This window comes from Moschus berezovskii, chromosome 26 (assembly GCF_049115385.1).
Source record: "Moschus berezovskii isolate FMDL1 chromosome 26, NW_MosBer_1.0, whole genome shotgun sequence".
Classification (NCBI taxonomy): Eukaryota; Metazoa; Chordata; class Mammalia; order Artiodactyla; family Moschidae; genus Moschus; species Moschus berezovskii.
This window is the reverse complement of record NC_142485.1, coordinates 18,428,228-18,440,861: the sequence shown is the minus strand read 5'-3', so window position 1 is coordinate 18,440,861 and position 12,634 is coordinate 18,428,228. Positions and strand designations below refer to the sequence as shown.

The 12,634-nt window shown below is 38.2% G+C and overlaps 1 pseudogene; it reads left to right on the top strand.

Annotated features, from left to right (window-relative positions):
• Window positions 1–2,370: 2,370 nt before the first annotated feature.
• Window positions 2,371–3,182, top strand: LOC148773748 (large ribosomal subunit protein uL24 pseudogene; annotated as a pseudogene).
• The last annotated feature ends 9,452 nt before the right edge of the window (window positions 3,183–12,634 follow it).

The following is a 12,634-nucleotide window of genomic DNA, read 5'->3' as shown; positions in this document are numbered from 1 at the left end:
CCTTGTGTGCCTGAGGATGCAATGCAGTAAGAAGAATACAACTTCACTTATGTAGTACTCCTGCTAAAAATCCATAACCTGAATCTATTCATGAAAGCCACCTGAATCTATTCAGAAAAAGCCACACGGTGGGAAATTGTACAAGTAACTGACCTGTACTCTTTAAAAGCTATCAGTGTCTTAAAAACAAAGCAAGCTCAGAAACTATTCCAGGTTAAAGAAGACTGAAGAACTAAGAGACTGAAGGGCCAAGTTTGATCCTAGATGGGATTCTGGATGGGGAAGTTTTCCTATAAAGGATGATTGGTGAAATTTGAATATGGCCTGTATAATATACAATAATACTACTACATCAATGTTAAGTTTCCTGAGTTTGAGAATTGTACTGTGGCTAAATAGGAGAATATCCTTGTTCTTAAGAAATATTTGCAAGTACTTGGGAGTAAAGAGTCTGAGTCAGAGAAACTTGGTTTCATACCCGCCTCAACTCCCCCCACCCCGCCAGAGGCGCTGTCATAGTCACTTAATCCCTCTGAAAGTCAGTTTCTTCATGTGTGAAGTAGGAAGACTGCCAGAAAGAAGACAGCCATGTCAAACAAAGAAAATAACTTAGAACGGAGGAAGCAAGCTAGCAGTAAGAAGAAGTAGTAAGCAGAGCAGTGCTGATTGGCTGAACCGTAGGCAGCTTGAAGGGGGCGATCGGAGATGAGTAGAGGAGTCCTGGAAAGCCTTGTTAGTAACCAGGCTAAGGTGTTTAGACATTATTCCGCAGGCAGTAGCCTCTGGAGATTTCTCAGAGGTGTCTTTCCCTGGAAATAGATGAAATGGATTGGAAATGGTGAAACTGGCAGTGTAGGAGGCAAAGCTAATAGGTGGCAGTGTTGAGAACAGACAGGAAGGAACAGATTGGACAAAGAAAGTGAAATTGACAGATTGGGGAGAGGGCACAAGAGTCAAAGATGATGAGTCTTGAACCGGGAAATATGGGAGGACAATGATGCCATAAAGCAAATATAAAGATGATGAAAGGAGGTCAAGGTCTACATCTCTGCTGGTTTTAATAGAGAAAACTTTCCATCCCTTAAGTACATAATCCCATGCAATATGTTGAACAACGATTCATAATGTATTATTTGAATCTAAAATATTTTATGTTCAGGACTTCCCTGGTGGTTCAATGGCTGAGACTCCATACTCTCAGTGCGGGGGACCCGGGTTCGATCCCTAGTCCAGGAACTAGATCCCATATGCTGCAACTAAGATTGAAGATACTACACACAGCTAAGGACCCAGTGCAGGCAAATAAATAAATAAAAATATTTAAAAATATATATTATGTTCATGTAAATGTTTTTCCTTTTTGAACTTCTGACTTAGGTGGGAAGGAACAGGTAGCCATATCCCCAGCACTTGAAGACTTCAGACTGTACCTAAACTTTCTCTTCTTCAAGCAAAGAAATGTCAGTTAAAGAAAAAATTTAGTAAATGTAGCTAATAAGAGGTAGTTTCAGGATGCTGAGAATGAAAATCAACTAAGTTATTCAAGTGTGGCAGTCTTATGACATCATTATAATCTACCATAATTTGTAAGGAACAGCAGAGGAAAGCATCTATTTCATGTTTTAATAATTTCATCATTTTTTCTTTTGACCACTAGACAGTTTTAGGTGATTTCCACAGACACTGTGAAATATTTGTCAAAATAATAAAGTGCAAGTGAAAGTTAGTCACTCAGTTGTGTCTCCATGGACTGTAGCACACCAAACTCCTCTGTCCATGGGATTCTCCAGGCAAGAATGTTGGAGTGGGTTGCCATTTCACCAGCGATTAATATGGATTGAACCAAGCACTGTCCTGAAGAGCTTTCTTAGGGACTTCTCTGGTAATCCAATGGCTAAGATTCCACACTCCCAATGCAGGGGGCCTGGGTTCAATCCCTGGTCAGGGAACTGGATCCCACATGCCACAACTAAAGATCCCACAAGCTGCAATGAAGATTGAAGATCTCACATGCCACAAATAAGGCCTGGCACAACCAGATCGATTATATATATATATATTTTTTCATAGCTTTATTAGGCATGATGGTAAGAGCTTTCTGTTATCCCCTCCTAAACCCAAGAAATAAATAATATTATTATCTCCATTTTGGAAATAGAGACCAAGGTGCAAAGAGAGTAAATGCCTTAACTTGAATAAGATGACACAGTTGGCGAATGGCAGAGCTGGGATTCAGATCCTAGAGGCCTGACTCTAAACCATATTTTCTTAACCATTACTGGAAAGAAATTATCAAAGATATTGTCTCAGTGAAAATACAAGATCCAAGTTTTTTTAAGTGTTTTTTTGTTTGTTTTGTAGGAGAAAAATTTGAATATCGCTTTTTATTTTGTTAAAAGAACTTGTAGCCTCATACTTCCCTGCTAGTACAATGGTTAAGAATCTGCCCACCAGTGCAGTAGACACTGGTTCGCTCCCTGGTCTGGGAAGATTCCACATGCCTCAGGGCAACTAAGCCCATGTACCACAACTACTGAAGCCTATGCGCCTAGAGCCTGGGGTCAACAACAAGAGAAGCCGCCACATTGAGAAGCGCAAGCACTGCAACTAGAGAGTAGCCCCTGCTCACCACAACTAGAGAAAGCCCTCACACAGCAACGAAGACCCAGTGCAACCAATACATAAATAAATTTTAAAAACTGCTCTTCCCTTCTGTGGCCATCGCTGAAGCACTATAGGCCAAAATGAAGTTCAATCCCTTTGTGACTTCTGACCGAAGCAAGAACCGAAAAAGGTATTTCAATGTGCCTTCCCACATTCACAGGAAAATTATGTCTTCTCCTCTTTCTAAAGAGCTAAGACAGAAGTGCAACATTCAGTCCATGCCCATCCGAAAGGATGATGAGGTTCAGGTAGTATGAGGGCACTACAAAGGGCAGCAAATTGGCAAAGTAGTTGAGGTTTAGAGGAAGAAATAAATCATTTACATTGAACAAGTGCAGTGGGAGAAGGCTAATGGCATGATTGTCCATGTGGGCAGTCACCCCAACAAGGTGGTTATCACCAGACTAAAACTGGACAAAGATTGCAAAAAGATCCTTGAACGTAAAGCCAAATCTTGCCAAGTAGGAAAGGAAAAGGGCAAATATAAGGAAGAAACAATTGAGAAGATGCAGGAATAAAGTCATCTGTCTACAGCTTTCATTAAAAACTGTTAAAATGAAAAAAAATTTTTTAATTGTAGCCTCTCCCTATGCATTTTTTTCTAAAGTATAATTTATAGGAAATGTATTCATGACTCATAAGTGACATTTATATTACAACTCTGTCTTCCTTTAATAGGTCAAGAGCTATTGTTAGAAGGAAGGTAGAAATGGTACTTCAATAAACAATCTGAGAAGTCTGTACAGGAAATAGTAGTACACAGAGAAGCTTGCACATCCCAGTTGCTCAATGAAATATAAATTTCTCACGACACATATGTGAAAATAATTACAGTTATTTATAAGAAGGATAAGAATAATGACAAAAGAAATAATATAAGGATTACACAATTACACAATTTCATTGTTTCGTATTGAGAAAACGAATAAATACTGAAGAGACAGAGAACAATAACTATCATTGAATGTGAGATTAACAGAAAGCAAGTTTTACTATAAGAGGAAGGAATTTTCCCAAGGGAAAGAGCAAGGCTCCTTTGTTGGAAAAGGGGCCACTCCCTCAGAAGATATATCTAGACAGAAATCATATATGCACTGATGACCTTTTTCACCCTTTTGATCTCTAATTGTTTTTACTGATGTATTTTCAAAGAATATGGGTGGGGGCGATTATTAAAAAGCTTTAGAAATAACACATATACCTATTCTGAATCTAAACATGTTTTATTATTTCTGTAATCTCTTCTTTTTTTTACAACGTATATTTCATCCCCATGACTTACTTGTTTTGTAAGTTTATGCCTCTCAAGATCCCTCACCTGCTCATTCATCTACCCATCACCTCCCACTCCAGCAGCCACCTGTTACTTCTGTGTGTATATGATGGTTTCTGTTTTGAGTGTCATTTGTTTTGCTTTTTAGATTCCACATATAAGTAAAATCATACAATATTTGTTTTTCCCTGTCTGACTTATTTCACATAGGACCGTACCTTCTAGTTTCATCCATGTTATCACAAATGACAATATTCCATTCTTTTTTATGACTGGGTCATATTCCATTTCATTCTTTATCCATTCATCTATCCATGGGCACTTATGTTGCTTCCTTATTTTGGTTATTTGAATAAGACCTAAATGAACTTATGGGTGCATATACCTTTCAAATTAGTGTTTTTGTTTTCCTTGGGAAAATATCCAGAAGTGGAATTCCTGGATCATAGGGTCATCCTATTTTTAATTTCTAGAGGAAATTCCACACTGTTTTCCATAGTCACTGTCCAATTTATATTTCCATCAACAGTACACAAGTGTTCTCTTTTCTCCACATCATCACCAACACCTGTTATTTGTTGTCTTTTTGATAATAACCACTCACAGGTGTGAGGTGATAGCTCATTGTGGTTTTGATTTACATCACCCTGATGATTAGTGATGTTGAGCATCTTTTCATGTATCTGTTGGCCATCTGTATCTCTTCTTTGGAGAATGTCCATTCAGATCCTCTCACATTTTCAAATCAGGTTGTTTGTTTTTTTTGATGTTGAGTTGTTGGAGTTCTTTGTATATTTTGGATATTATATCAGATATATCTGGACAGAGCATCCAGAAAGAAAAGCAGTAGGGAAACACTGGTCTTACACAACACATTAGATCAGATGGATACATATAACACTCCTTCCAAAAGCAGTGGAATACATTATTTTTTCAAATACACATGGAACATTTTCCAGGATACAGCACAGGCTAGCCACAAAACAAGTCTCAATAAATTTAAGAAGACTGAAATCATATCAAGCATCTTCTCCTACCACAACGCTATGAGACTGGAAATCAACTATAAGCTAATTGGTAGCTCAGCTGGTAAAGAATCTGCCTGCAGTATGGGAGACCTGGGTTGTGAAGATCCCCTGGAGAAGGGAATGGCTACCCACTTTAGTATTCTGGCCTGGAGAATTCCATGAACTATTCCATGGGGTCACAAAGAGTCGGACACAACTGAGCTTTTATGTAACTTTTTAAGTTAATAAAAACCTGCAAAATAGCACAAATACATGGAAGGCTAAACAATATGCTGCTAAACAACCAATGCGTCAATGAATAAATCAAAGAAGAAATTTTTAAAATACCTAGAGATATGTGAAAATGGAAACACAGTGATTCAGAATCTATTGCTGTTGCTGTTTAATCACTAAGTGATGTTTGACTCTTTGCAATCACATGCACTATAGCCCACCAGGCTCCTGTGCCTATGGAATTTTCCAGGCAAGAATGCTGGAGTGGGTTGCCTTCTCCAGGGGACCTTCCCAACCCAGGGATTGAACCTGCAGCCTCTGATGCATCTCCTGCATGGAAGGCGGATTCTTTACCCCTGAGTCAAATCTATGGGGTGCAGCAAAAGAAGCTCTAAGAGGGAATTTTATAGCAATACAAGCCTATTTCAGGAAACAAGAAAAACCTCAAATAAGTAACCTACCTTATACCTACAGGAACTAGAAAAATAAGAACAAACAATACCCAAAATTAATAGAAGGAAAGAAATAAGAAAGATCAGAGCAGAAATAACTTAAATAGAGACCTAAAAAAGCATCTGGAAAGATCAATGAAACTAAGATCTGGCTCTTTGAAAAGAATGGAAAAAAAATTTAAAAACAGATAAACTTTTACCCAGATCCATCAAGAAAAAAAAAAGAGCAGGCCCAAATTGATAAAATCAGAAATAAAAAAAGAGACATTATAGTTGACACCATAGAAATATAAAGGATCATAAGAGATTACTATGACCAATTATACACCAATAAAATGGGCAACATAGGAGGAATGGACAAATTCCTAGAAATGTGCAATATCCCAAAACTGAACCAGTAAAACTTACAAAATATGAGCAGACTAATTACCAGTAAGGAAACTGAATCAGTAATTTAAAAATCACACAAGAAAAAGAAATAAGAGCAACTCAGTTTGGAAAGAAAGAAGTAAATCTGTCACTGCAGATTATACTATATTTAGAAAATCCTAAAGATGCCACCAAAAAAATTATTAGAACTATATATATATATAATTAGTTCTATATACTATACATATATATACACCAGTGAAATACTAATCATTCATAAAAAATGATGAAATTTTGCCATCTGTAACATCATGGATGGACTTGAAAGGTGTTATGCTAGTGGAGTAAGGGGTGGGGTGTCGGAGGGAGGCTCAAGGAGAGGACATGTGGTTGGTTCATGTTGATGTATGGTGGAAACAAACACAATATTGTAAAGCAATTATCTATCCTTCAATTTAAAATACATTTTTAAAAAAGACAAATACTGTATGATATCATTTATATATGGAATCTAAAAATAAAACAAACTAGTGTATATAACAAAAAGGACTCACAGATATAGAGAACAAATTACCAGTTACTAGTCGGGGGAGAGAAGTGAGAACAGGCAAGATATGAGGAGGGGATTAAGAGGTACAAATATATCCACTGTTAGGTATTAAATAAATAAGCTACAAGGATATATTGTACAACACAGGGAATATTGCCAATGTTTATTAATAAGTGGAGTATAATCTTCAAAAATTGTGAATCACTATGTTGTACACCTATAACTTATATAATATTGTACCTCAACTATATCTCCATTTTTTAATTCTTTTTTCAATTGTTTTAAAAGGGAAAAAAGAATAATAAGGTGAACATCCACACATTTTGGCTTAAGAAATGAAGTTTTGCCACACTGTATAGCTCCAAATATCCATCCCTTTTCCATCCTCCTTGCTCTCCTCAGAGGTAATAAGTATCCTCAACTGGGTCTTTATCACTTCTCTTTTCTTGGAATTAAATGTCCATCATCAGAAAAAAAGACATGCATGTTCTTATATTGGAATACTATGCATAAGTGAAAATAAATTAGGGCTATACAAATTAACTTTGAACAATTTAACATAACATTAAATGAGAAAAGAATATATTAAAGTATGCAAAATGATATTATTTTACTTCGAGTTACATAATAACATTTGAAACTTTTCCTTATATATATATACATATTTAGAAATTTTTAAAAATCATCCATAATTTCACCACTCTGATATAGCCATTTTTCCTTGTTGGCCTATTTTAAAGTTATGTCTGCTAATTCAATCATCTATGTAATTTCTGAGTCTCTTTCCTCTGATTTTCTTCTGCTTATGTGTCACCTTCTCCTGATTCTTGTCATACCTGGTAATTTTTTAATTTAATGGCTGAGGGACTTCCCTGGTGGTCCAGTGTTAAGACTCCAGACTCCCAATTCAGGAGGCCCAGGTTTGATCCCTGGTCATGGAACTAGGCTCTTCTCTGGTGGCTCAGATGGTAAAGCGTCCGCCTACAATACAGGAGACCCAGGTTCGATCCCGGTGTCGGGAAGAACCCCTGCAGAAGGAGATAGCAACCCACTCTAGTACCCAGCCTGGAAAATCCCATGGACGGAGGAGCCTGGTAGGCTACAGTCCATGGGATTGCAAAGAGTCAGATATGACTTAGCGACTTCACTTCACTTCATGGAACTAGATCCCACATGCTGCAAGAGCCAAAAAAGCTGCTACAGCAAAAAAAAAAAAAGTATTAAAAAAGTTAATGGTTGACATGATATTGAATATCTGAATTTTGTTCTTTTTCTTTAAAAAGTGTTTCTCTTTGTTTTTGCAGAAAGTTCTAACTTATGGATCAACTTGATCCTTTTGTGACTTCTTTTCTCGTTTCTTTTAGAGCAGTTCTAAAGAAGCCTTTAAGTAAAACCCTCTTGTGGTCTCATAAATGCCTCACAGAATGGTCAGAAAACCATGGTCTATAGGCCAAATCTAGCCCATGGACGGTTTTTGTGAATAAAGTTTTATTGGAACACAGCCATAACCATTTGATTATTTATTATGAGTGGCTGCCTTTGTGCCACAATAGCAGAGCTAAGTATTTGAGATAGAGACTACATGACCTGCAAAGCTTAAAATATTTGCTATCTACTCACTTATAGAAATGACTACTACCTGGTCATTTATATAAAATGTTTGTTTATTCCTCTCCTAGAGAGGGGACTTCCATGCTGGTCAGTTGGAGTCGAAATGTTTCCTTACCTACGTGAGCTGTATGGTTCAATCACCTTACAGCTCCCTGATCTGTCTTTGCCTGCCCTTGTGGAGTTTCTCCCATCACATGTGGAGCTTAGGATCCCAAATAGATTTCTGGAGTCACTCTGAAAAATAAATATGGCATTTTCTTACAAAACTAAAAATGTGTTTACTATCAGTTCAGTTCAGTCACTCAGTCATGTCCAATTCTTTGCGACTCCATGGACTGCAGCAAGCCAAGCTTCCCTGTCCATCACCAACTCCCGGAGCCTACTCAAACTCATGTCCATCACATCAGTGATGCCATCCAACCATCTCGTCCTCTGTTGTCCAGTTCTCCTCCCACCTTCAATCTTTCCCAGCATCAGGGTCTTTTCAAATGAGTCAGTTCTTTGCATCAGGTGGCCAAAGTATTGGCGTTTCAGCTTCAGCATCAATCCTTCCAATGAATATTCAGGACTGATTTCCTTTAGGATGAACTGGTTGGATCTCCTTGCAGTCCAAGGGACTCTCAAGAGTCTTCTCCAACACCACAGTTCAAAAGCATCAATTCTTCTGTGCTCAGCTTTCTTTATATTCCAACTCTCACATCCATACATGACTACTGGAAAAACAATAGCTTTGACTAGAAGGACCTTGGTTGGCAAAGTAATGTCTCTACTTTTTAATATGCTGTCTAGGTTGGTCATAGCTTTTCTTCCAAGGAGCAAGCGTTTTAATTTCATGGCTGCAGTCACCATCTGCAGTGTTTTTGGAGCCCCCAAAATAAAGTCTCTCACTGCTTCCATTGTGAGAGAATAAATAGTGATACACTTAACTTGTATAAATCTCAAGGAGAGTATACTGAGTAAAAAAAGCTTTCTCAAAAGCCAATATTAAAATTTTTAATATGGCTCAATTTGCCTTTTTATTTAGTTTGAAAAAAATATGTATTTATTTGGCTGTGCCAGGCTTTAGTTGCAGCATGTCTTTAGTTGCAGCATGTGGGATCCAGTTTTCTGACCAGGGACCAAACCCAGGCCCCCTGCATTGGGGGCACAAGAGTCCCCAGTCACTAGTTTGTTTTTAAACATGCTTATAGGGGTACTCAAGGAATGGTACAATTAAGATAAGTGAATTAAAAAAAAAAGATGTGCATTTCATTGTAGTTAATGAACTCCAGTATTCTGGCCTGGAGAATTCCATGGACCGTATAGTCCATGGGGTCACAAAGAGTCAGACACGACTGAGCAACTTTCACTTCACTTCACTGAATGCTGTATAATTTCACTTTACATAATATTCTTGAAACGACAAACTTAAAAAGATGGAGAACAGATTGCTGGTTGCCTGGGGTATGGTGGTGATGAAGGATAGAAAACAAAGTGCCTGTGGCTACAAAAAGGTACGGCAAGAGATAGTGATGGAGCTATTATGTGTTATGTATCTTGACTGGTGGCGGTCACAGGAAACAACACAGGTAATAACACTGTATACAGCGAAATGCCTACCCACAAATGAGTGTTTGTAAAACTTGTAAGATCTGAGTAAGCCTGATAGATTGTGTCAATATAAATTTCCTGTTTATATAAATCCTGTACTATAATTTTGAATGAATTTGCCAGTGGGGGAAACTGAGTAAAGAATGCATGTGCTCCCTCTGTATTATTTCTTATAACTCTATGTGAACCTAAAATTATCTCAAAAAATTTAAATTATGATGTGTGTACAAAGCTTAATCCAAATAGCACATTTGTATCATTACATTTATAGAAGTCCTGTATGTGTGCTCAGTTGCTCAGTTGTGTCCAACTCTTTGCGACCCCATAGACTATAGCCTGCCAGACTTCTCTGTCTATGGGATTTTAGATGTTTTAAAAGAGACAGAGCTAATCAATAGTAGAAAAAAAAAATCAAAACAATGGTTACTTTCTGGGAAAAATCTTGTATTTTGCACTAGTATATGAGGTTAAGAAACAAGACAAGAGGCCTAAAACGGATTGATTATGCGAATCCCCATACCACCAAACGCAGAATTTACTTACAGCTTCAGCTCTTCCAGAAATGGAATCACCTGATAGCACTAGTTAGGGAATCTACTTCTTGGACCCCTGCCATCCTCTAAAATAGCCTTGCAATAATCAACCTGCTGTTTTGCCTAAAATAACTTCCGTGTTTCTGTTCCCTTTTGCCTAGTAAAGTCCATTTTCTCAGCTCCCCAGAGCTCCTTTCTATCAGGATAGAAGATCTGAATCAACTTTTGCTCAAACTCTCAAAATTTTTAACATGTTTCAGTTTATCTTTTAACAGTGATTATGTTGGAACCCAAGGAAGGGTAGGGTTAAGATGTTAGCTTTTCAATGTAGTTAATGAAATGCATGCTGAAATATATATATTAAGTATGCAGACACATATGATATAGTTAATGATACGCACACTGAAGTATCTTGGGGAAAATGTTCTAAAGTCTCCAACTATGAAATGCATCAAAATAAGACCTGTTGATGAATGGATAGATTGACAGATATGATAATATGTATAATAAAATGTGGGCTTCCCAGGTGGCTCAGAGGTAAAGAACCCACCTGCCAAACCAGAAGAAGCAAGGACACAGGTTTGATCCCTGGATTGAAAAGATCCCCTGAAGGAGGAAATGGCAACCCACTCCAGTATTCTGGCCTGGAAAACACCATAGTGAGCTATAGTCCACAGGGTCTTAGAGTCATACATGACTTAGCAGTTAAACAACATAATAAAATGTGGGTAAATGGATAGTCATTGTAAATTTATTCAACTTTTTTGTCTGAAAATTTTCATTAGCTATCAAAAAATTTAACTAGTTTTCTTAATACAAAAATTCCAAATATTAGGTAACATAAGCAGTTTTGTTGTTGTTATTCAGTCACTCAGTCTGACTCTTTGCGACCCCACGGACTGTAGCACACCAAGCTTCCCTGTCTTTCACCATCTTCTGGAGTGTGGATACTCTTAATACATACAATTCAGGCTACATGTTAATAAACATTTTCCCCCCAGTGAAATATGATTAATTTTAAAATGTGATGGCAATCGTACTTAAAAAAATTTTTTAAATTTATTTGGCTGCACCGGTTCCCAGCTATAGCACACAAGATCCTTAGTTGCAGGATGTAAATTCCTAGCTGTGGCGTGTGGCATTTAGTTCCCCAACCAGGACCAAACCCAGGCCCCCTGCATTGGGAGTACAGAGTCCTAGCCACTGGACCATCACAGAAGTCTCGACAATCCTACTTTTTTACACATAAAAAAACTGGTAGCATCACTCCTTAAATATAAAAAAAATCTGAAAATTGTGTTTTAAGAATGCTAATAGAGAAGGACTTAATATAAACTATCAAGATTTAAACGTCCCTTCCTCTTATACCAGGGTTTCCCTGATAGCTCAGATGGTAAAGAATCAAACTGCAATGCAGGAAACCCTGATTCAATTCTGGGTCAGGAAGATTCCCCCAGAGAAGGGAATGGCAAACCCCTCCAGTATCCATGCCTGGAAAATCCCACGGACAGAGGAGCCTGGTGGGCTACAGTCCATGGAGTCACAAAGAGTTGGACATGACTGAGCAACTAACACATCATTTCTTCCTCTTATACAATACTCAAAGTGTTCATATAAGATTTTATGGCAAGAATTGAAACACCTATGAATAATAATTATGATCACTGAGAACTGTGACCTTACATCAATCAACATGACTTTCCTATTTGTTCCAGGAAATTCTTGCCAACCAGGATAGCTGTCATTCATGGGGTTGCAAAGAGTCGGACACGACTGAGCGACTGAACTGAACTGAACCTTTAGGACACAATTTAGGCATGATTTCCTTCAGGAAAGCCTTCAAGCCCTCGCTGGGGATAGGGTTCTACAGCCCCGTGCCCATCCTTATCAAACACTCAAGCACTGGCTGTATTTATCTGTTTCAGTTCAGTTTAGTCGCTCAGTCGCGTCCGACTCTTTGCAACCCCGTGAATCACAGCACGCCAGGCCTCCCTGTCTATCACCAACTCCCGGAGTTCATTTATCTGTTTGCAGGGCCACTAAACTTAGTTTCTGAGCTTCCTGAGGGCAAATTCACTAACTTACACGTATCTGAGTCTCATAAATCCTCCGGGCACCAGACTGTGGGGCTCAATAAATGTTAGCCAGGGTGGGAAAATTGATGGTTAGGTCAGAAAATGAACTTTCAAAGCATGAAAGCTTGTAAATTGCAAGGAACTCCCTAGCTTAATTGCGCTGTAGGTTGGCAGAAGCGCCATGGAGGGGAGTCACGGGAGGGCAATGAGGTCACAGAACTGTGAGGCCGAGTTAAGTCTTTAACAACAACCCTGCTGGCAAAACTGACCCGGAGC